The sequence below is a fragment of the Vombatus ursinus genome, unplaced genomic scaffold, assembly GCF_900497805.2.
Source record: "Vombatus ursinus unplaced genomic scaffold, bare-nosed wombat genome assembly UNPS02014945.1, whole genome shotgun sequence".
NCBI lineage: Eukaryota > Metazoa > Chordata > Mammalia > Diprotodontia > Vombatidae > Vombatus > Vombatus ursinus.
In genome coordinates this window covers 25,451,128-25,476,352 of record NW_020954723.1, presented here as the reverse complement: position 1 = coordinate 25,476,352, position 25,225 = coordinate 25,451,128, and the positions used below count along the sequence as shown (strand labels likewise).

At 43.4% G+C, this 25,225-nt stretch overlaps 1 protein-coding gene across 3 annotated transcripts in view; it reads right to left on the bottom strand.

Annotated features, from left to right (window-relative positions):
* Positions 1-25,225, bottom strand: part of ELMSAN1 (ELM2 and Myb/SANT domain containing 1) — a 127,134-nt gene that overhangs the window by 57,307 nt on the left and 44,602 nt on the right. The window contains exon 1 of one of the 3 annotated variants that reach the window (XM_027844721.1): positions 12,552-12,957. The exons of 1 other annotated variant lie outside the window; for it this stretch is intronic. The gene's annotated coding sequence lies outside the window, so the exon portion shown is untranslated. Of the gene's footprint in view, positions 1-12,551; positions 12,958-25,225 lie in introns of those variants that run through there. One more of the 3 variants, XM_027844723.1, reaches the window with a different exon arrangement.

Below are 25,225 nucleotides of genomic sequence, written 5' to 3'. Positions count from 1 at the left end.
CAACTTGGTCCTTGAAACCAGAACAATTCCAGCTCTTTGATAAACTTGCCTTAGATCTCATATTAATGCAATTGCTTAAATAAAGGGGATTTGAAAGATGCTAGCTTTAGGCCTGCCACAGATTGTAGTAATTCCACTATTAAAGATTATTGGAGGTAAAGTATTATCTCTAATAATTCAAAGACCCTTAGGAAAAGTAACACGTGAATCTTGTTATCCATCACTGATACCTTATTATTCCTAATTACCTTTTTAACCTGGGGGGAGGGAGGGAAGAAGAAGGAGAAAGGGAGAGGAGGAGGGGGAGGGGGGAGAGGAGAAAGGAGGAGAAGGGGTAGAGAAAACAAGGTGAGGGGATAGGGAGAAAATGGGAGAGGGAGAGATGGAAGGGGAGGGAACAGGGAGGAAACTGATCCAAAGTAAAGCACAGTCTGGAGGGGACCCAACGCAACCAGAGGACCCTATAAGCACCTGAGGGGAAATGAGAAGTCCTGAAAGGGAAACAGGGAGGGTGCCCCCAGAAAACTTTGCCTTTGTTCAAACTGCCCCAAATGTCCTCTCCCTTCTGCTGTGCCTTTTGAAATGCTACCCATTCTTCAAAGCCCAGCCCAAATGCCCTTCTCCATGATAGGGTCCTTGACCTCCACCAGCCAAAAAGAAATTCTCTCCTCCAAATCACCAATAACATTTTGCATGCATTAGTAAACTCTGGTTTGTGTCAGAACACAGATTTTCAGAACTGTAAAGGACCTTAGAAAATCATGCAGTGACTGCATTTAGTGAGGAAATCAAGGAAGGTCACCCAGGCAATAAAGAGGCAGAGTCAGGAATTAAACCCAGGCCCTCTGACTCCCAAACCAGCTTCCTTTTCACTGCACCAGACTGTTCTGAGTGTGTGTGTGCACGTTTTCCCCCCCAACATACATACAGATTGCCCCCTACTCTTTGAACGGCACAGACCATGTCTTACTCCTCTTTGTAGCTGGAGGTGGGGAAGGGAGAGGATCTCTCAAATGTTTGTTGAATGAATAAAGGAATGAACAAACTTCACAGTTTTGCCAGGGAAAGATTTCATAGCTTGGGAAATGTTTCAGAAATAAGACCATGGAAACTCTGCAGAGGGAAAGAATAGGCAGAGAGGAAAAGTGATTCCCCCACTTTCCTCAGCTGCCCAGCTCCCAGATGAGTGGGGCGGGGATAAAAGCCCATTTGACTGCAGAATAGAGTTCAGGGTGGAGTAGGAAGAAAAAAAATTTTTTTTTTCAACGAAAGAAATCATTGCCAGAAGAAAAGATGGAAAAGCACTGAGCATAAAGAAGTGGGGATTTGAGGACAGGCTCCAGGGCTGTGGGCACTGGGTGAGAGGCCTATTGGGAGCCTCTGTTTCCATTCAGGAGACCCCGGGAGCTCCCCTTTCCCCAAAGCATATTGGGGTTAGTGCTTAATGTCCTGCTAATTATAAGAGCACAGCTGGTTATTTTTGGCACCTCTTCTGTTGGAGCCAACAGTGAAAGGCAGTTGCTAGCAACAGAGAGTGGGACGTTTATTTTCAACTGTGCAAGGAATTACCACTGGGACAGAAGGAGAGGGCTGAAGTAGAGTAAAAGCCTCTCTCCATCTCCTTACCTCCCTCCCCTCCCTATCCCCAACATTGCAACGCTGCATTCTGGGTCGAAGATGGAGCACCAGTACTTCTGCTTTCACTGAGCTGTGCTGCCTCCTTTCTCACCACTAACAAACAGAGACAAATGGAGAAAGATAAAAGATTACGATGTGACCATACACCCGGAAGTCAGGGCTTCCAGACAGATTCCCTCTGGCCTCTGTCATATGGGAAAAGGGGAACTTCCCACCAAATCTCTTCAGTGTTACCCCCTTAGGAGCTGGGGATGCAAGGCAGTTGTTTCACTGAAGGGGGGAGGGCTTCCATTCCCATAGGGCCCCAGCTCTACCACTCATTAACCAGAGTGGATACAGTTAAATTGCTTCTGAGCCTTGACTTCCTTATTTGTAAAATGAGGGGGTTGGGCCACAGGATTTTTTAAAAGTCCTGCCAGCTCTGACATTACAACATTATATAACATGATCTAAGGGCCTGGGGGAGTATGAGCCCAACTACAAGCCTTGCACCAGCAGAGAGGCTAGGACTCCCAAAAGGTTGGCAGGAGCTGCAAGGAGATTGATTCCTTAAGGGGTGAGGTATGGGTGTGGACTCATAAGTAGGATTGCAAAGTTTTGTTGCAAAAGGCTAAAAACACTCTAGCCCAGACTGGAGCAGCTGAGCCCTTTCCCTCAATAGAGGCAGCTGAGGACTGGGTCAAGTTTTTGGAACAAAGTTGGGTATAGCATGAAATGGAAATTCGATTAGATTCAACAAGACTGTAGTAAGTACCTACTAAGTGCAAGACTTGGTAGCTTAAGTTGAGGGAGTTTCCACACTAGAATTTCCTGCACACAACTGAACTCACAGGCCATAAATAAGTAAAGTTACAGGGTGAATGTCCTCAAATGTTCCTAGAAAAACTTACAGGCTATGGGGGAATGGTGGAGTGTACACAACATTTAAACCAATAAGCAAATAGAACATAATATAATGACAGAGAACACTGATAATTAAAACAAAGGGGATTAGGAAAGGTTTCCCAAAATAAGTGGCATCCTCCCTCAACCACAGAATTCTCTCCCTCATGGTTTCATAGGGGGAGGGGTTAGCTAGTAAATGTTTAATAATAGGCTCTCTGAAGAAAAAAAAAAGCATGCATGACCCTCTTTCATCTGCATTATTGACATTTCTCCATGGCGTTCTGAAGTTAAAACAATCAACAAAACAATAAATCAAGACCTAATGTGTAGTATTTGTCTTTTTCTAGGGTGCAAATGATCACATCGACAAATTATTTAACAACCAGCTCTAGCACACTGATGCTTCATTGGCTTCAAGTCCCAGCTAAAATCCTATGCCCTACAAAAAGCTCTTCTCAATTTCCCTTAATGCTAATGCCTGCTCTCAGTTGACTATCTCCAATTTATCTGGTGTACAGCTTGCTTGAACATAATCCTTTGCATATTGTTTCCCTCATTAGAATGTGAGTGCACAGTGCCTGGCACATTTTAGGTACTTAATAAATGCTTTTTGGACTTGACTTGAAGGAAAGCCAATTTTAATTGTTTATTTTCCTCTCCCGAGATCTTATTTTCCACCATATCTTGGGAGGGGGAAGAGCAGCATCCAGGGAAAACCCCGTTTTGGCTTAATATGGGCCTGTGCTTCCCCTCAGAGCCAAGGTCTGGACCGATGCCACTCCCCTCCCCCGACCTCAATTCTGGCCCCAAACTCCAGCCAAAGCAGAAAGGAACAGAGAAACAGCCTGGAAAAAATGTGATCATAGAAGTCCCTGAGGCCAAAGGGGAAAGGAGAAGAGGACAGGGAGCACCTCGGCCAGGCCCAGGGCAGCCTGCAAAGTTCCAGGAAGACAGGCCTTCGGACTGACAGCAAGACATATTTGGGGAGAAGTTTTTAAACCAGTCACTGGGAACTGCAAAAGTCTCGAGTGCCCCCAGTTCTCCCCTTGGAGATCACTCCTACAAGCCCAGCCAAGGCTGGGCACACACAAAGGCACCCAATCACATGCCAAGGGGCAGAAAGAAGCCCAGAAAAAAAAAAAAAACCACCCAGCTGGCTACCAAACTGTGGTAACTTTCTTATGTAATGTAGCTTCCCTTATTTTTTGTTTATCAAAGAGAAAGCCTGAAGTACTCTGAAGCTCCAGCCCCATCCTTCACTACCCTCCCACCCCCCGAACAAATCTGCTCAGAGTTCACCCTCCAGAGTTCAATGGCCATAGGTGGAGCCAAAAAGAAGGGGGAATTTGAGGGAGTTTATCAATCTAAACACTCTGATTGACCCTCCCAGATGACACTTCACTAGCTGAATGCAAAGCTTTGGGTGTGTTCTAGAATCTGGGCCAGCACACACAACGTGATGTCACTAAAAGGCTACCCCATTTTTCCAGCCCTTGCCCAATGGTACCGGGGAAAGAGAATCTCCAGGAATTCTCAACCTCCCCTCCCAATCCCAGCTAAAAATTAGGACCTGGGGATAGTAGGTCCAAGACACCAAAAGGATTCTTTCTCCAGATAATCAATTATTTGACAAGTATTTGTTAAGCCTCTTAAATGGTTCTGAGAATACAAAGCCAGATAGAAACAGTTCTTACCCTCAAGCAGCTTACATTCCCCCAGTGCTTAGATAAGGGTCAGTTCCAGGCCTACAGGGCTTTACCTTCTAAGACTTCAAAGACAAAGATTTGCAGGCACTGGGTTTTCCTAGGGCAAGAATCCAGGGAAGTTGGAAAAGACTCATTTAATTTTAATCACTCAGGAATAAGCATTCAGACAGCCCCAAAGGTTCCAGTACCTTCAGAGGAGCCTAACAAAGACAGAATTTCCTTTCTGTGCTGGAAGCAAACACAGTCAAGAGCTAGATGAGGTGGAAGTTGGTAGAAAGGTCATTTCAGGTTCACAGATACACCTATTAGGCCCAGTGAATATTACTGAAGCCAGAGGAAGACAAGAATGATTTAATCAATCACTAAGCATTAAACACCTTACTATGTGCTATGAATACAAAAAAAAAAAAGGCAAAAGACAGTCCCTTATCCTCAAGGAGTTTACAGTCTTATAAAGGGGAGGGGAAAGGAGGGGGAGAGGGAGAGAGGGAAAGAGGGAGGGAGAGAGGGAGAGAGGGAGAGAGGGGGAGAGAGAGAGAGAGAGAGAGAGAGAGAGAGAGAGAGAGAGAGAGAGAGAGAGAGAGAGAGAGAGAGAGAGAGAGAGAGAGAGAGAAGAAAAAACAAAATGTATACAAACAAGCAAACAAGCTATATATTGTGATAGGGACAGCTAGGTGGCACAGTGGATAGAGTGCTGGGCCTGGAGTCAAGAACACCCGAGTTCAAAATTCGGCCTCAGATACTGTGTGATCCTGGACAAGTCACTTCACCCTGTTTGCCTCAGTTTCCTCATCTGTAAAATGAGCTGAAGGAAATGGTAAACCACTCCAGCATCATTACCAAGAAAACCCGAAATGGGGTCACAGAGTCTAACACGACAGAACATATACAGGATAAATAGAAAATGATTAACAGAGGGAGGAAAAAAATATCCTTCTAGTCATTGGGGAGTTGCCTCTAGAAGCCACATCCAGTATTGGCCCAGAGTTTAATAATGACAATAAATGACACTCAAATGGTGTTTTACAAATATTATCTTATTTAAGGCTCACAACAGCTCTATGAGGTAGACACTTTATGTGATTGTTGGGTTTACTTTTTTTTTTTTACTGGATCTGTGATTTCATCAGTATAGGGAGCTCTCCATGAGCAGCTAACAAAACAGACTAGTACCTTTTCTGCCATTTATAGTCTTAGCGAAGTAATGAGAAGTTGGGACTCGTCCGAGGTCACCCTGTCCAGGGACACACTGATGTGTCCACAGGTAGGACCTGAATGAAGTCTAGGTTTTCCCGATTCTGAGATCAGCTCTCTATCCACCATGATGTGTTTCCTCTCATTACAGGTATTATTATCCCCATTTTACAAATAAGAAAACTGAGGCTCTGAGACTTGCTGCCCACGAGCAAACAACTGATAAATATCAGAGGTGGGAACTGAATGCAGGTCTGTGGTCTCTAGGGCCAACACTACCAAGCAGTATGTAGAGTTAGCCCTGCATAGCAAAGGTTTTGGAGGAGAAAGATCCCAGTAAAGCCTTGCTGCCTTGCTAGAAATCTTTTGCTATTAAGATATCAAAGCAGAGCAGGGTGGGATGTAAGGAAATTTGAATTCAGGTCACTGGCTCTAAAAGCCAATGCAACCATTAGGAAGATTTCTCTGCTCCCTCCAATCCAGACAGATGTTTTTATATATATATATATTTGGGGGTGGGGGGGGGGGGGGGAGGCAATCAGAGTTAAGTGATTTGACCAGGGTCACAAAGGTAGTAAGTGTTTGAGGGCAGATTTGAACTCAGGTCCTCCTGACTCCAGGACTTTATCCACTGTGCCACCTAGCTGCCACAATAGATGCCAAATTGATATTTTTAAAACTCAGATCTGATCAAATCACTCCCTTACTCAAAAATAATTGGTTTTATGACAAAAAAAAAACAGAAAAATCAAAATCCTTTCCTAGTCTTTAAGCCCCTTTTGCTCCCTGCTCCAGTCAAACTGACCTCCCTAGCTGTTTTCCATTCACAACCTTCCTCTTATTTCTGTGCTTGCACAGGTGGGACCCTCCATGTCTGAAAAACATCCTCTTTTCATCTCTACTTCTCATCTTCATCAAATGAGATGTTTGTAAAGTGCCTGGCACATAGTAGGTGCTACATCAATACTAATTCCCTTCTCCTACTTCCCCTCTATCTTGCAGAATTCCTAATTTAAATGCCTCTCCCTACCAGAAGCCTTTTCGTTCTCCCATAAGTAGTAAGCTCTCTTTCCCTCCAGAAACTGTTCTGATTGACTTGTAAATACTCATATTTATCTGTCTACTTGGTGGACCCTTCTCCTCCCTCCCCCTCAGAATGTAAGCTTCTGGAGGGCAGAAAATGTCGTTTTTGTCTTTGTCCCCCTTAACCTAGCACATGCCTCTTTGCCGAGTACTGACTTAAATGTTAAAAGTTCATTTGTACACGAAGTTCTGTACACAAAAAGTTCCCCATCTCCAGCTACACGTCACCTCAGATACAGATTATTTTAATAAAAGTTCACGATTCCAAGATGTTCATTGCCTCATCCCACTCCCACGGGCTAGAGTTTAATACACAGCAATCCATTTAATTCACATGAAGCCCAAGTCCTAATGTACCCAAACAAAAGGTCTTGGGCAAGTCTTCAGAGACCCTCTCCCTAGAAGCCCCAATAATACCACAGGGAGCTTGGGCCTGTCCCTGAATCCAGCCCTGGCTATGTCACCAGGAGAGATATCTATAACAATGGCTCCCTGCTCAACGGCCCCTTCGCTCTGTTGCTTCAGACAGCTCCCACCAGGAGACTGTAAGCTTCTCGAAGCAGAAACCATAAGGCACAGTAGAAAAAGCATCGGTTTTGGACTGAATCTCAAGTCACTTGCTTCTTTCGGTCTCAATTTCATCATTTATAAAATGAAGATGTAGGACCCAATGGACTCTATGGATCCCTTCCAGCCTTAAATCTATGATCAAGAGTCAGCCTTCTTCAAGCTAGGTCAAATCCAACTCTGAAGTAGGCAAGTCCCGAAGGCCTTTGTCCTCCCTAGACATCCAAGAGAAAAATAGATAGACTGATGGGCCCCGAGTAATGAAGACCAGAGTTCAAATTCGACCTCGAACACTTACTAGGACCCTGGGCAAGTCACTTCCCTCTGTTTGCCTTGATTTCCTCATTTGTAAAATGGGGATAATAAAAGCATCTACCTCTGAGGGTTGTTGTGATGATCAAATGAGATAAGTGCCTGGCACATAATAGATGCTATTATATAAATGTTTGCTATTATTATCGTTCCCTGGAAATTGGACCACTCTTGCACCACCAGTGATATTCAGGAAACATTTACGTGACGACCATGGCCTTAAGGCTAGGTCCTATGAGATTTGATTGAAGGAACTACAGATGTGTAACCTTAAAAAGGGTAGGGGTTGGGAGTCAATAGCTATGTTTAAAGGGCTGTCCAGTAGAACAGAGATTTGACTTGGGTGAAGAGCGATGGGTGAGTTGCAAAGAAGCAATTTTAGGCTAAAAAAATTAGAGCTATCCAAGAGTAGCATGGTCTTCATCAGAAGGTGGGAGGTTCCTCCAGTCTTCAAGCCTTTGCTAGACTGCCGTATGTCAGGTAGTTCCTTTCAGGTATGTGTAGGTTTAGATAACAGAGGTTCCTTCTAATTCTGAAATTCTACGGTCAATGACTTGCTCACAAAACCTAGTCTACAAATTTTAATGGAATATATTCCAACTCCTGAACCTCCCTCCCAACTCTCTTCCTCCTAGATCCTCCCATCCCCCCACTTTTTTTCCCCCCTTTCCTGAGTCTTAGGAGCTCTAGTTATAAGATGTGGGTTTTGGATATGAAAGAGGCACAGAATGGGATCTGGCTTTCTAAGTTCTTTTCATTTTTCAGCTCCCACCCATTGCCCTATTCACAGCAATTTTCTCTTAATTCACTGCCCTATATTTTGATCTTTTGCTCACATAAATGGCACCTTCTGACATTTATAGTTGCTTTCACAGGCAGCTAACCTGTACAGCTGATTGAGTGCTAGCCTTGGGAGTCAGAAGACCCAAGTTCAAATCCTGACTGAGACACAAGCTGGGTTGCAAGTCACTCAAGTCATTAACCTCTCAGTCTCATTTTCCTCATCTGTAAAATGAAATGATAATAATGGCTCCTTAACTCACTGGGTTATGATCGTAAACCACTTTACAAATCTTAAAGCACTATATAAACGTTGGCCATGTTTTTTGCTCTATATATTCCTTGCTTGTTGTTTCCAACAAGCTGACAAATGTTTGCTTAGGTCAGTGTGGCCTTAAATCGAATGTTATCCAATGTCCATCCACCCAGTTTTCGAGGTTGGTTTGACTCCGAAAGAGCTAAACTAGATTTATCCCCACTCCAATGGGGTATAATCACAATTCACCTGCTGTGTAAAAGGTCAATGTGTTAGTTGCTAGGTGCCCAGAACTCAAATGACTCTTATGCTACCCTAAAAGAAGTTTATAATAATATAATCATAGAACTGGAAAGAAGATCAGAGACCCTATACCAACCATTTCATTCTACAGATTTTATAACTGACTTGACTAAGGTCTCACAGATAGTCAATATCAAAGGTGGGATTTGTCCTCTTAATTCTGAGTCAGTGCACATTCCACATCACACTCATCTAAGCAAGCAGTTTATACCACCATGCAGGAGATAAGAGTAGGCAAATCCCAATGCAAAGTCAAATGTGATAAATATACAGGCAAATACAAACAAAAATGCTTTGATAGCACCTGAGAAGGAGACATTATTTGAGACAAATTACTTGTCTGAGAGATCAGGAAAGGCTTCATTGTAAGGGGCTGCAGTTGAGCAAAAGATGGAAAACTTGGAGTGGATGGGTGTCTTACAGGGAGTGAAGGGAAAGAGAAAACACCAGAAACAGGGTCATTCAGCTTGACTAAAGCCAAATGTGAGAAGATCCTTCTAGGATATAACTATACTTTTGTTTGGCCTGGAGCACCGAACATCACATTTCATCCAGAGGGGAGTCACCTTGGTAGAATGGGAAAAAAAAAATACTTAGGATGGGAAAACCTAAGTCCTATTACTAGCTCTGCATTGACTATGTGACTTGGAAGCTTTTGTAGGCCTCAGTTTCATCATCTGAAAAATGAGAGGGTTAGGCTAGATTTGTTTCTAGGATCTCTTTCAAGTTAATATTCTATGTCTGTGTGGTTCTACGAGGAGGGGGAAGGAAAAGCCCCTGTCTTCATTAGTCCTACCCCGAAGGATTTAAAAGCTATCTAGGGCCTTGGCTCAGGGCTAATGCCTTTTGTCCTAAAGCTTTGAAGGCCCCCATAGCCAGAAATTCTGCTTATCCATCTGCCTCTAAATGAGCTGAGGATAGCCTGGAAATTTAGACAGAAAGTCCCTGAACTAAGTCTTTGGTCCGAGGGAGCTTCTCTGTGTCCCGCATGCAAGGGGTCTCACAAAGCAGACTTGGCTAACCAGTACAGATTAGCTGTGTCTTTCATTTTAGTAACCCATGCCTGAGTCCAGAGAGTCTGAGAGGCTTCTCCTTAATCTGTATGAAGCATGTTGTCTTTTCCCCTCCATTTATTAAAAGAAGCAGCCCACAGCACCAAATGCTGGAGTTATTTTTAAATCCTGTGTTTAAAAGTTAAATTGCCTCCTACTGTGTTCCAGCAAGGCAATTCAGAAAGCCCTCTCTCCCCTTGCTCTGGAAGTAAGGGGGTCATGATATAAAGGCCTGTAGAAGTTGGAGGGAGGCAACATTCTGCATTTCTACTTTCCATGCCCAACGTGAGACTTATGGAGCTTAGAAGATGTCAAGTGGTTAAGTCATCCAGAGGTTTTGGGGGAAAACTCTGATTCCAAGAAAGAGGAAGCCTGAGCTCCTAAAACCCAACATTTACAGCCCAATGATACTAAGGAATATAACAGCCCCCTACGTGTTAATATTAAATTGGGTTAACAATTTATCATTGTAATTTAATTTTTACTTTCTTCACTGCTCATGGAAGAAGGCAGAAAATGAAGCTGGAATTGTTCAATCTTCTTATCTTAAGATGTTTAGCAAGGAAAATCTAAACCTTCCTTTCTCCTCATCCAACACCATGTGAAAAGAGAGGCCACAAGTGAGATGAAGACAACTAATTAATTGGTATAGTGGATGGAGCAAGACCTGGAGTCAGAAAACCCGAGTTCAAATATGGCCTCAAATAGCTGTGTGACCTTGGACAAGTCACTTAATCTCATTTACTTCATTTTCTTCATCTGTAAAATTACAATAAGTCTCTACCTCTCATGGTTACTGTGAGGATAAAAGAGCACTGCAAATCTTTAAGTGCTATGTAAATACTGGCTCTTATTATTATGACCTATATCTGGACTACCACTTCTGAAGGGCCACCTTTTACCACCTCTGGAGGCCATCAGGGTAGATGGTTAATAATTAGACTTGTTTGGACTGGTCTATTCTCTGCCCCTACCCACCTAGCCCAGAGGACAGCCTTCACAGCTATAATGCTTTCTTTTCCTACCTCTAATAAGTCCATCCCTCCTCATAGGAAAGGACCCAAAGTTACAAACCAGAGGTAGTACAGATTGAGCTGCAGTGTTCCAGCTAGGGCTCATAGGACACAGGAGGGGAACCTGGGAACATGAGTGTTACTCTTGTGCAAGAAGCCTTCCCTTCCACCCAAGGCAAAGAGACTTGTGGAATCCCTGTTCCCTGGGATTAACCTTATATGCTTCCCCCTACCTCCCCCACCCCCTCAGCTGCAGCAACTTCTATGACAGATGTATAGATCTTCATTGCCAGACTGGGGTCTCTATAACTGACTGCTGTACACGTCGTTGTCCCCCCCCCCAATCTCTTAAGTTAAGGTCCACTGAGCAAGGCCTATTTGGAATTAAAGAACCAGGAAGTCACAAAGTTTTAAGGGGAAATAATTTTTCCTGTTTAAAGTGGAACCTCATGTATGATTCCAATTGCTTGCAGCCCAGTGGAATCCTGAGGCATCTCCAACATACCAGCCTTTTGTAAACCACCCCCAAAGCTGCAACAGGTCTCCCTACACCTTACATGCTCTGTGCTCCTGGTATCCTGTTCACCAAGTAGGGTGAGAAGGAGAAGAAGAATGCTCAGAAAGCAGGGTTGGTGCCGGCAGAACTTGGGGTTACTGGGGAAGAGGAGAGAAACTACACCGAGGCTACAGAAACTGGCTGCACAGAGGCATCCAAGACATGCAGATCCCAGAAGGTTCAGAAAGCAATTCTGGGCAACATGCAAGGACCAGCCTTAGCCCCAGCTTCCTCCTCAAATATTAAAAAAGAAAGAAAAACAATCCCTAAACTCTGCTCCCCACGGGCCTCCAGGCTACTAAGCCCAGAGCTGACAGCCTCACGATGGGACTGGCCTAGCCTTTTCTCATGGGGGTAGGGTAGAGGGGTGCGTGGGAGTGTGGGGGGGTGTCTGGATGACAGGTCTGAGGTTCGCCAGCGGAGTCCGGGTACCGGGGGCGGCACTAAGCCCGCCTGCTTAGAGCCCTCACAGCCTCTGCCTCTCCATCCGCTCTGCTCGCCCTCATTCCCACTACTCTATGGCCCTGCTCCCAGAAGACTCGGGCAGTAAAATGCCGGCGAGGAAATGGGTTTCTCGCATCATTCACCCTTCCCTTCGCAACTCCGGGGCAGCCGTCCCGTCCCAAGCCCGCCAAGGGCCAAACCACTGCAACTCGCAAGTGCAGCTCCTTCCCGCAGCCACCGATTCTCCCTCCCTCTCAAAGGGCCAGTGTGGCTGCCCTGGCCATCACGTTCCACTAAGGCTAAAAAGAGCAGCCCGAAAGCGGCGGGCGCCGAGTGCCCCAGTCGGAAGGATTTTCCGCCGGTGGCCGCGCCCCGGCTGGTGGAGACAAGAGGGACTGAGCTGCGTAGCTGCACAAACAGTCCGTTTGCACGCACACGCAGCAGAGGGAGGGGGAGGGGTAGAGGGTGAGGGGAAACACACGATCGCACACACACTCACACGCACTGCGACCCACAAAAGTTATCGGGCACCGAAATCTCCCAGAGCCATCACCACTCGGAGGCTGGAAGCCCATCAGCTCCAGGCCCCAGCTGCACGTCTGCAGCCGGATCAACCCTGGCCACTACCATCCTCGTAGCAGCCACTGCTTGCATGCAGCCGATCCCGACCCGCAGGGGCTGGAGCTAGCAGCGCGCGGCAGCGGCGGCGGCGGCAGCCAGGCCTCTGGGACCCTGCAGGGGCCCGGGAGGTGTCACACTTACCCCTTGCCTGTCCCGAGGACCGGGTGCGGGCCGGCAGGCTCCGGCATCGGCTTCCCTTCCTGCTGCAGTGGACTGATTTCGATCTCCCGGGGAACCACCAGCAGCTTGCACGCACCTCCCCAAATTTAAAAACAAACCGACGCTCGCTGCCCACCCACCCCCTCCTTCCTGGATGATGGGCCCTCTGTCCCCCGGTCCTGGGAGGGAGTGGAAAGTTTGCTTGCAAATCCCTGGCGTCCCGTCACCCTCGGTTCGTAGTGCAAGGGCTAAGTCCTGCTCTGAGTACCTGGTTCGCACGGAGCCCGTGTTTTCTCCCTCGCTCTCTCCCTCTGTGTCACCCCCAGCCCAGCGATGCAGTGTCAGGATTGCATGGCTCTGACTCATCGGTTGAGCTCACAGCTTGAAAAAAAAAAAAAAAAGGCGGGGGGAGCATGCAACAGCAGAGGAGGACTTCTGCTCTGGCGCTCAGAAAGGATTGCACAACCCAAACCCTGCTCAGCACAGCCCAGGGACACCCTCCAGCCGCACACACTTGCACTACGGGCGAACTGAAACCAGCTCTTCCACTTCATCAGCACTGCTGTCTTATGATCTCGCCCTCCCCGGAGCAGGCCGGTCCCCGCCCACTTCCTGTGACCAAATAAGGCCGGGAAAGGCGTTTTTAAAAACCACCAGCCTCGCCGCCGAAGTGGGGATTTCCAGCATACCTCAGCTCCACTCAGGACTTCGATCTGCTCCCCTTTCAAACCTCCTCCAGGTCGGCCACCGTTTGGTCCGCAAGGATCCAGCTGGCCTATGTATGCATTGCTTTCCCTGCAAACCCCAAGGTCAGGAGGAGATGCTGACGAAATGTTTGGAAACCCATCAGCCTGCCAGGAAAGTGTCCCAGCCTGGGAAGCATGGGAGGTGGGGGTGGGGGTGGGGGTGGAGGAGAAGAGGGCGGCAGAAACAAACAAGAGAGGAGGGACGAGGGAAACGAGTATCTCCTTCTATAAAGAAAATCCTCTAATTTTTTGGATACTGTGTCAAGGCATAATTCTTTCCCCCTCCCCAACCCCCGCACGTCATTAGCACAGCACAGTAGCCTCCACTTTCTGACTTGGCAGAATAAGAGCCTGGAAAGTGAGGGAAGGGAGCATGATTTTTTTTTTTAACTCGAAATCTTCCTGGAACTCACCTCTGAAGGACCTAGGCCTAAAAAAAAGTAAAAGTTACTGCATTTTCCTCCCTAAAGAAGTCTGGTTGTATTTGAAGGAACTAGACCAGGCTCTCCCTCCACACCCACAATTTATCCACAGTCACTATGTCCAGTCCCACTGCATGCATGCCCAAGGACACAATGTGCCGGGTCCTGCCCCTCAGCCCCTAATGCTAATGTGTAGATGGGAGGGGCAGCAGGGGAGGAGCTGCCCCTGCTCTTAGACTTCTTACTCTAAAGTTCCCCGTTTACTTTGGCATCGAGTAGAGTAAGCCGAGTTTGGGAATACAGCCTTGAAGAAAAGGAGGTTATGACCCCCAGCCTATAGAGCTTTTTAGAGAGCCAAAGTGGCAGCACTTGGAGAAGCAGCTGCATAGAGCAGTGGGCCTGGAGTCTGGAAGACCTACTGTGAGTTCAAAATCCTGCCTCAGACACTTACTAGCTATGTGACCCTGGGCAAGTCACTTAACCTCTTTTTACCTCAGTTTCCTCAACTGTAAAATGGGGATAATAATGGTCCCTACCTCCCAGGGTTGTTGGAAGGATCAAATGAGTCAATGTTTGTAAGAAAAAAATTTGAGGGTGCTTAATAAATGCTTATTTACTGCTTTCCAATCCAGACTATTCTCAAAGGGTTGGGGTTAGGAATAAAGAAAGATTTTCTAGGGGTAGAAGTGGTAGAGAATGACACTTGATAAAAAAAACTTGGCCAGTTGTCCCTCACCTGTTTTTCCTTCCTTCTTTACAACCTAAGGAAAAGAAGCATCTATCCTTTTCCAATCTTCACCTAGTTTCCTGCAGCATTCACAGGAAGGAAAGCAGAAAGCAACTTCAGGAGTGTGGTATGGGGATACAATACAGGCAGAGGATGAACCAACCATCAGCCAGTTCAATCCAATTCATTGTGGCAAAGTAGGCTTGGAGTCAGCAATGTCGATTCTATTTACCTCTCTGGACTGGCTTTGTCAACTCTAAATTTATCTCTCCAGCTTCAAGGTTCTTTGCAGCCATAACATTCTAGGATTCTATAAACCCCACCTATTTGGTGAGGTAAGCAGGTGTGTGGAAATTAACCTCCACCTGAAACCTCTTTCCCTGGAAATGCTTTAGCTATTTGGGAAGTCAGGTTCCAAATCTTTGCAGCACCTGCTCTGGATCCAAAGGTAGATATTATTTCTGCTGGGCGGCATCTTTGAGGTGTGGACCATACAATTTGAACTTTAAAAGCTTTCTGGAAGAGGAAAGGAAAATCAATAAGCACTTATTAAGTATCTACTGGGGGCAGCTAGGTGGCACAGTGGATAGAGCACTAGGCTTGGAATCAGGAAGACCTGAGTTCAAATTTGGCCTCAGACACTTAATAGCTGTATGACCCTGGGCAAGTCACTTACCCCTCATTGCCTCAGTTTCCTCATCTGTAAAATGAACTGAAGAAGACTGAAGAAAGAAACTGCAAACCACTCCAATATCTTTACTAAGAAAACTCCATATGGGGTCATGTTGAGTTGGATGCTACTAAACAAAATGATGGAACAACAAAATAATAAATGATATTTAAAGTCATTTACAATTTGCACAGCACTTTCCCACAAACATAATATTCACATCCCTTATCTCATTTGATCTTCAAACATGGCCTAAAATTCATCATAACCAAACTGGCCTTAGTTTCCTCATATGTAAATTCCTGGTACACACTCATTAGTACCTCCTGGTTTATGATTCTATGAAATGACCCTGTGAGGTCAGAAGGGCAGGTATTATGGTCAAATGGAAAGAGTATCAGATTTGGAGTCAGAGGTGCAAGTGCTGGCACTATGTCTAAGAACTTGGGCAAATTGCTTTAACTTCTCTGGGCCTCAGTTTCATCCCCTAAATTGAGGGAGTTGAACTGCATCCCTTTGATGGTCTCTTCCATTTCCAAACCAATCGATCTGTGACAATGAGTATAATAATTAGACCAATGTTGTAGATGAAAAGTAGAGCACAGGAGCTTGAGTCAGGAAAACTTGGGTTCAGATCCTGCCCCAGACACTTACTAGCTGTGTGACCATAGTTGAGTAATTGCATCTCAGTTTCCTCATCTTTAAAATGTAAAATAATAGCACCATGTCCCAAGGTTGTTGTGAGAATCAAATGAGATAATATTTTTCAAGTGCTTTGCAAACCTCTAAGCACTATATAAAATGCTAGCTATTATTGTTTTTATGATGGGCATCGAGGTGGTAGAGTGGATAGAGTGGGGAGCCTAGTCAGGAAAACTCATCTTCCTGAGTTCAGATCTGGCTTCAGATACTTATTAGGTGTGTGACCCAAGTTACTTAACCCTATTTACCTCAATTTCCTCATCTGGAAAATCAGCTAGAAAAAAAAAATGGCAGACCACTCCTGTATCTTTGCCAAGAAAAATCCAAATGAGGGCACAAAGATTCGGACATGAATGAACAACACCTTTTTATTATAAAAGCAGATGTAGAAAGCTAACCTATAGATCTCAAACCCATCATTTCTTTCTTTTCAACCTCCTAGAACAGGGAAGCAGAGGAAGAAAAAAGCAAAACTAGATCAATGTGATATAGTGAAACTCTTCAACATCTAATTGTCACTCTGGGAGCTAAATGTACCAGCCAAAGCACTCAGTCACATATAATGTTTGGCAAAGGAATGAATGAATCCTGATTAACTATCAAGAAATGTTCTCTTTGAATTGAATGCTAGACTGGAAATTAGGGAAATTTGGGTTCAGATCCCACTTCTCACCCTTACTAGTGTGACATTGGACAAGTCACTTTCATTCTTTTCTGGGCTAGGTGGCACACTGGATAGAGTGCCAGTCTGGAGTCAAGAAGACCCATGTTCAAATCTGTCCTCACTTCCTAGTTCAGTGACTCTGGACAAGTCACTTAACCTTGTTTACCTCAGTTTTGTCATCTGTAAAATGAGCTGGCAAAGGCAGTGGCAAGCCATTCTAGTATCTTCCAAGAAAACCCCAGATGGGGGTCTCATCAGAGAGTATGACAAGACTGAAAAACAACAACAACAACAACTTTAGCCTCTACTTCACTAGACTGCTAGAAGGTACAGATGAGATGATAATGTATGTAAAATGCTCTCCAGACTTTAAGGCACTAATTATATAAATGTTATTTATCATTTACTACTTGCCTGCCTGGTTATGGTTCAGTGTAAAGTAGTTAAGTTTTTCATACTAGTTTTGCTTCTTTCCTCTAACCTGCTCCTTAGAAGTCAATTAGATAAAAGTGAAACCAAGTGGTTATCAGTGCACAGCAGCTACTTTGGCCTCTTCCAAAAAGAGCAGTTACAACAAAACTTACAGAATTGTTCATACCCTTTGAACCACAATATCCCTATGGGGTTAATTTTCCAAAGTTTTTTTCTCCCCCATCAAGAATTCAGGACAAAAGTATTCTTAATGGTACCAGGACTTTTTTTTTTTTTTTTTTTGAGACTGGATCTCCCTATTTCACCCAAGCTGGAAATACAGTGGCCAATCATAGGCCCAATCCCATTGCTTATCAGCAGGAAAGCTTTGACCTGTTCCATTCCTTGGACCAGTTTGTCCCTCTTTAGACAGTCTGGTGCCCTCCCCCCTCCTAGGAGCTTACTATATAGATGCCAGACTTAGTGGAGACACCTAATAGACTTTAGCTCTACTACCTAGGCTCACATGATCCACCACCCTCAGCCTCCCCAATGACAGAGATTACAGGCATGTGCTCAGCTTCACAGCACTATCTGTAATAGCATAATACTGGAATAAATGATGCACAACTATCAGGGAATGACTAAACAAATTGTAGGGCATGAATGTTATCAATTGGAGGCACTGGAAACATCTAGCCGGGAGAAGACTTGGAAATGATACGATGGCTATCTTCGAATATTCGAAGGGCTGTCCTACAGAGGGGAGACTAGACTCTGGCGCCAGAGTGTAGAACCAAGAGCAATCCATTGGAGTTGTAAAGAGGCAAATATAGGCTTGATAAGAAAGAAAGAAAAAAGAAAACTTGCTAATGATCAGATTGAACCAAAAGTGGAATGAATGGGCTGCCTCAGAAGGTGATGGGTTCTCTGTCTGTGGAGGTTTCCGAAGAGAAGATGACAATTTTTCAGGTCTGTCATACTGGGGGTTCCTTTAGAGTTTCAATGAGGATCCTTTCAACTCTCAAATTGTATGATTCTATGAATGTCATGGAAAATTACTGTGCCATACAAGATGACAAATATGAAAAATTCAGAGAAATACAGAAAGACTTGCATGAAGTGATACAAAATGAACAAAAGCAAAACTCAAAGAACAATATATACAATGACTCGAACTACATCAATGAAGACAACTTTAAAAAGCAACAAAACTCAGATCAAATACATTGGACAACATTGGTACTGACTTAATAAAGCTAAACAAAGCACTTCCTTTCTTTTAACAAATGTAAAACAACTAAAATGTAAGACTGCATATACAAATCAGTGACAAATTCTCTTTTAGACTGTTTTCCTTAACTATGGGTTGAATTATGAGTTTGTCAGGACTTGTATTTAGCAATCAAATAAAAACAAAATAAAACAAAAACAGCAGCTGCATCATAATCTTCCTTCCTAGGCTAAGTTCCTAAGAAGACTAGACTTAATGCTGGTCAATAGATGCTTGCAACCCTGGGTATCCAATGCTAACCAACCCAAGTGACATTCCTAACCAACTAGAAAACCCTGCTCCACAATTATATTGTTGGAAGAGTTTCCATTGCAAAGAGCCAAGATCTACAAGCAACCCTGGGGACCATCTCTAGCTCTGGGCACCCTTCCTCCCAGTCTTCCATTCTGGGCCACTAAGCTTGGGTCAATGGACATACACTGAGGGAGGATCGAAATGGCAAAGTGCATATGGCAGTGAGAAGCCAAAGATCCTCGGAGAAGCCTCAATCTAGCAGGTGTAGCCCAGCCATTGTATCATAGCTACAATCAATTCCAAAGCCTCCCATTCCAGGCATTCACATTAAGGATTTGGGTGGGGTGGGTGTGGTGAGATGAGATTAAATCCAAGAGGTTCAGAAATGAAATAAGCTGGCTGGTAGGAAAAGAGAACACTTCTCTAAATAGGGACCGGATGTGTGATTTCAATGGTGCAGGGAATTCCCTGGTGAGGAAACTTCTCGTACCAATTCAACACCTTCTTTGCAGCTTAGTTTTGGACAAGAGCCCTGCCTAAAAACTGAGAAGTTAAATGATTTGCCTAGGGTCAAGCATCCAGTTTGTAATACAGGTAGGACTTGAACCCAGGTCTTCCTAGCTTCCCAGAGCTCCATCTACTATGTCATGTTCCCTCTATAGGCAGAGAAAACACTTCTTTTTTAAAAATTTTTTTTAGTGAGGCAATTGGGGTTAAGTGACATGCCCAAGGTCACACAGCTAGTATGTGTCAAGTGTTTGGTCTGAGGCCTGATTTGAACTCAGGTCCTCCTGACTTCAGGGCCGGTGCTCTATCCACTGTGCCACCTAACTGCCCCCAAAATTCAATTATTTAACAAGCAGTTAATGTACAGAAAAGAAAGTAAAATCAAGAGAATATGTCCCATATATGTACATATGTGTATATGTATGTATAATATACATACATACATATACAATAATGATAAAGAAGACAACACTAAAAGGCAGCTAAACTCAGATTAGTTGCAACAATATCTGTTCCCAAGAATGGAATCAATCAATCAACAAGCTTTTATTAGACTCCTATTTTGTGATAGTGCTCCTCATACAGAGAAAACAAATATAAATATCTCCTTTCCAAAGAGAAGTGGTAGAACTATGGGACCTTAGAATTCATCAAATTCAACCTCATTTTACATGTGAAAAAGCTGAGACCCACATGGGTTAAATGACTTGCCCATAATCATATAGCTATGTCATTTTTCAGTGGTTTCTAAATCTCTGTGTCCCCTTTTGGGGTCTTCTTGGCAGAGATACTAAAATGGTTTGCCATTTCCTTCTCCAGTTCATTCTACAGGTGAGGAAACCGAGGCCAACAGAGGTAAGTGACTTGCCCAAGCTCACACAATTATCAAGTGTCTGAAGCCAGAGGCCTGAGGCCAGGTTAAGTGACTACTTAACCTCAATTGCCTCTCCGTCCCCCCCCAAAAAAAAGTTGGAAAAAAAAAGATTAAAATTAAGGCTATAATACAAGTACAATGCTCGTGATCATGCAAAGTAGAATGTGACAAATGCTATAGATGTGGTACAAAGTACTACAGGAGTTCAGATGACAGAAATTTAAAAAAAACCTCATCATTGCAAGAGACTCCTTGGAAGAGGTACTGTTTGATCTGGGTTCTGAAGGAGGAGTAGCATTTCAACGGAAGAATTCATGGGATTCCTACATAGCCAGAGTATTCTGGCATGTTCTAGGAAGGTCTAGTAAGCCTCTCCTCCCTCTGTTGTTAGTTCTCAGACTAAGTATAAATTCTTCATTTTTCCAGTAATGAAACCTTTGTTCTGGGCATGAACTCAACTTATTATAGAATCACAAAATTCAAGAGTTGGAAAGGACCTATTTATACCTGAAAGAAACTTCAGCTCTAACAAACATGACAAGTGGTCACTCAGTCTCTGTCTGAATGTCTGAAGGCTGATCATTCCACTTTTAGACATCTCTAATTGTTAAGAAATTTTTTTCCTGAGCTCAATCCATCCTAAACTTGCCTCTTTGTAATTTCCACCCATTGTTTCTGGTACTGTTCTTCTGGGCCAAACAAAATAAGTCCAACCCCATTTCCACATCAAAGCCCTCCCAATACTTGAACACAGCTATCTTGTTCCTCCTGAATGCCCTCTTCTCTTGACTAAATATCCCCAGTTCTTTCAATTTATTGTCTTGTGATAGCAACTCAAGTTCCTGAACATGAACCCATCCTAAGTGTTCTCTTTTAGACACTCTCTGGCTTACCAATTTCCTAAACAGTGGTGGTATGCAGAACTGAACCCAATACCCGAGATACGGCCCGAGTAGAACAAAATATACCCCCCTTATTCCTGGAAACCATGGATCTTCCAGTGCAATTCAAGGTCTACAACTTTTCTGGTTGCCACATCAAACTGTTGATTTCATATGGAACCTTTGGCCCACTAAAAATCCATTATCTTTTTCAGATGAACTACCATCTAACCTTGAATCTTGTCTTTCTGGAGCTAATTTGTTGAATGCTAGTGGAAGACTTTACTATACCCCTACTGAAATACATCTTATTAGATTCAGCCTAGCCTGTCAAGATCTTTCTGGATCTTTATTCTGTTATCCCAATGTATGAAGCTATCCCTTCAAATGTGATGAACATGCATTTTATATCTCTGTTAAAGTCATTAAACCTCACAGGGATAAAATACCCCACACAAGACTTCTTGCCATATTGACATGAACGTTGTGATGTTTGTTTGTTTGTTTTTTAAATAGCTGTTGCCCAGTGATCGGTTTTTTTTTTCTTTTTCTTTTTTTTTTGCCAGTCAGTGGAGTTAAGTGACTTGCCCAGGGTCACACAGCTGTAAGTGTCAAGTATCTGAGGCCAATTTGAACTCAGGTCCTCCTGACTCCAAGGCCAGAGCTCTATCCACTGAGCCACCTAGCTGGCCCCAGTGATCTGTTAAGAAGGAAGGAAACAAGCATTTATTAAGCACTTACTATGTGTGCCAGGTGCTTTACAAATATTATGTCATTTCCTCTTCACCATATTCTGAACAGTAGGTGCTATTATTATCCCCATTTTACAGATAAGAAAACCTAGACAGACAGAAGCCAAGTGACTTGCCAGGGTCACACACCTAGAAAGAATCTGAAGCAGGATTTGAACTTAGGTCTTCCTGACTCTAGGGTCAGCTCTCTAGCCACTACTCTTTGAGTGTAGCCATGTAACCAAGTCCTAAATGCACCTAACTGTATTACTTTGTAGTCCATATCTCCCCATCTTTTTTCATAAAAATAGAATGAGATACTCACTAAAATCTAGGTGAACTACATTTACTGAATTCCCCTCATTTACCAGTTAGGTAAACCTGACAAAAGGTTACTCTGGTATGACCTAGTCGTTATGAAGGTTTCCAATGTTATTGACAGTGGCTCAGCAATCTCATCCTCAATTTCTTTCTGTATTCCAGAATGAAATTCATCTGGGTCAGGTAATGTGAATTCATCAAAGACAACTAGGTACTCTCTTATTATCTCCTTATCTGTCTTGGGGATCAACTTTCTGTCAGTCATTTTTGTTTTCTCATTCCCAGTCCAAAAGTCATCCTCCTTGGCCGAGAAAATTAAAGCAAAGCAAGACTTAAGCCAATTTTCCTTCTCACCATTGTCAACAGTCATCATTCCATCTATCCCAAACCACAGTCTTATCCCTTCTTTGAGCCTGTCTTTTCTTCCAGTATGACAAAAACACATCATTTTACTTTAGCTTCCTCTCCTCAGTTCTGAACTTTAGCTTTCCTGACACAATTTTTATAGGATCATACCTTTGTTATACTGCTCATATTCATACCTGTTGCCTGTCCTTGCTTCCATCTACTATATGTTTTTAGATATGTGTTGGTTATTGAGGTCCCTTTGCATCTATTTTAGTCTTTTCAGCCAATTCCCATTTTTCTAACCCATTGACATTATTTCCCTTTGTAGATATTTTTTAAATTATCAAGTATTTTTTTCTCCCTCCTATTTTCCTGTACCCACTTCAAAAAAAAGAAGAAGAAAGACAGCAAGAAATGGGCAGCATTTTTTATCATCAGTCCTCTGGCATCATAGATGATCCTTGCACTGATCAGAGTTCAGCAGAATCATTCATTTTTATAGTACTGATGGTAGAGTATAAATTGTTCTTCTGATTGTATTCACTTCACTCTTCAGTTCATACAAGTCTTCCTAGCTTTAAACCATTGCTTTCTTAATTTTTTACAGGAAAACAGTATTCTATTACATCCACATGTTTTGATTTGTTCAGCCATTCCCTTTGTATGTTCAGAATTTCATCCTTTGGGATTTCACATCTCTACTGGGTTTATTTCCTCTGAAGAATTTTAGCCCATATGATCCTACCTATTCTTCCTTTAAACCTGTTGCAATTGGCTTTCCCAAAGTCTAGGGTGCATGTAAAACTACAGTTTTCTTGTCCTCTATCACAAACTCTAGGGGAGGTAGTCCCTTTCCCCTAGCATTCCAAGATTAGGTTCTATGCCTGAGGCACTCTTTGGATAAATCAGACTTACACAGATGTTGAGTAGCTACCCTCTCCCCCCACACTTGGTTCCCTACAAAGAGGTTGGCACATCTTTACAGTTCCTTCATGTGCAATGGAATTACTGACCAATTAAGGTAAAAAAAAAAGATCAATGGGGAGACAAAAAGACAAACAAAAGGCCCTAGAGAGAAGCCAGCACATCCATTTGGCCCCACCAGGAGAGAAGTAGCTGACAGATAGAGAAGGGGTTAGAGGGACTGCCCAACCTTACTTAGATGTGGGGAAAACACGTACATAGATAGATACCTGCCAAAAGGAACAAGAATCAACACAATAGGGAGCTATGGCATGCATGAAGGTGCTACTTGGATTTCTCTCTTCACTGTTACTTTGAATTGTGAACTATGTAAGTCCTAAGGGAAAATGGAACTTTCTAAAAGGACTTCTACTATGGCACTATAAATCTAGAATGACTATGGAAGTCCTTAAGGAAGGCAGAGCTCACCAAGAGGAGAGTTTCTTGACTTCCTAGCAATCCTGAATTCTTCCTGCATGGATGACCTCAACCCTAAGTGGTACTATCTGTCAACAGTGTAGATCCCTAAAGGTCTGAAGTAGAAGCTGACCAAAGGAGAGAGCTATCTTAATGACTGAAAGGCTCAGATATGAGTCTTTTGTGTTTTCTGCTGGATTAAAAAAAAAAACTATCCTATATTTAACACTTTGTTGGACCAAATACTTGCACAGAAGCTGAGGGCCCTTCTAGGGAAATTCAGTCAAATTCTGATGCTCCCAGGGAAAACACCTGGGTGGGTGGGAGCATGATATAAAAATTATTGAAAAATGTCAAGGTCAACCTCGGTCACTGGTTCTATGATTCAGCTGAAATGTAAGTTTCTATAGAATGTCAAAGCTGGAAAGCAACTTATTGATGATATTTAGTTCAACCTTTCATTTTACAGATAAGGAACCTGCATCTCAAAGTGGTGAAAGTACTTGCCCAAGGTCTTACAGAACCAGGTCTTAATTCAAGAATGCTGCTGATTCCTAAGCTACTGGTTTTTTGTTTTTTTCTCAACCACATCAATGGGACAGAAAGAAAGGGTCGAGAGTTAAATGGAAGCTTCCTTCTCTACCCTTTGCTCTTGACTTGGGGAAAGTCCAGAAATCAATATTGGGGCAGGCTGACATTGCAGAGTCACTGAACCCTAAAATGAAAGTTTGTTTCTGGAATGGGCATTTTAGCAGCTTTTATAGTCAAATAAGGTCAAATCAACAAGCACTTATTAAGCACCTATTATGCACCAAGCACAGTGCTAAGCTCTGTGTTGTTAAAGGAATACAAAAAAGACAAAAGCAACCCCTGCCCACAAGGTGCTTACAGCCTAATCACAGATCCCACAAATAACTTCGTACACACAAGATATATACAGGATAAATTGGAGATAATCTCAGAGGGAAGGCATTAAGGGGCAACATAAAAGCCTTCTTGCAGAGGGCAGGATTTTTAGCTAGGACAAGAAAAGGAAACCTCTGTGTGCATTCACATACGTGTGCTTGTGTGTATGTATGTGTGTATTTGTGTATACACCTATATCTACATATGTCTAGATCTTAATACATACACATGTGTATACATATACATATACATATACATATACATGCATACATACATTCATATGGATAGATAGATAATAGGACTTAGAGCTGCAAGAAACCTTAGCATCCATCAAATCCAACCCCTTCAGTTTATAAAGGAAGAAACTGAGGTTCAGAATGGCGTAGGGACTTTACCTAAGGTCTGTCATATGGTAAGTGGGAAGCTATCAGGATTCAAACCCAGATCCAGATCCAGCATTTTCTCTACCACAATACAACACAATCAGAATCTATTTACCTTACTATGTATATTAATATACAACTTACTATACCCGCTGGTTTACAACTAACTTTACTGCAGTGTAGAGAATTCTAGAGCACAAGCTATGTATAGTTGAGGGACGGTTGACTACACACAAGTACAATTCCATGTTATTCAATTAACCAGGCACAGGTTTAAAGCATCAAACAACTCCCTAATATAGTCACTGCTGTCATTCTTTGCAATCTGAAGGCTGTTCCACTAAAACCAAAACTTGAGTTTGTCGTCTTCTGTGCTAATCTACCTCAGGAGTGAGCTTAGTCTCTCACAGGTCTTTTTTGAGTAGTATTTTTTCCTAAGGGCAGCTAGGTGGGGC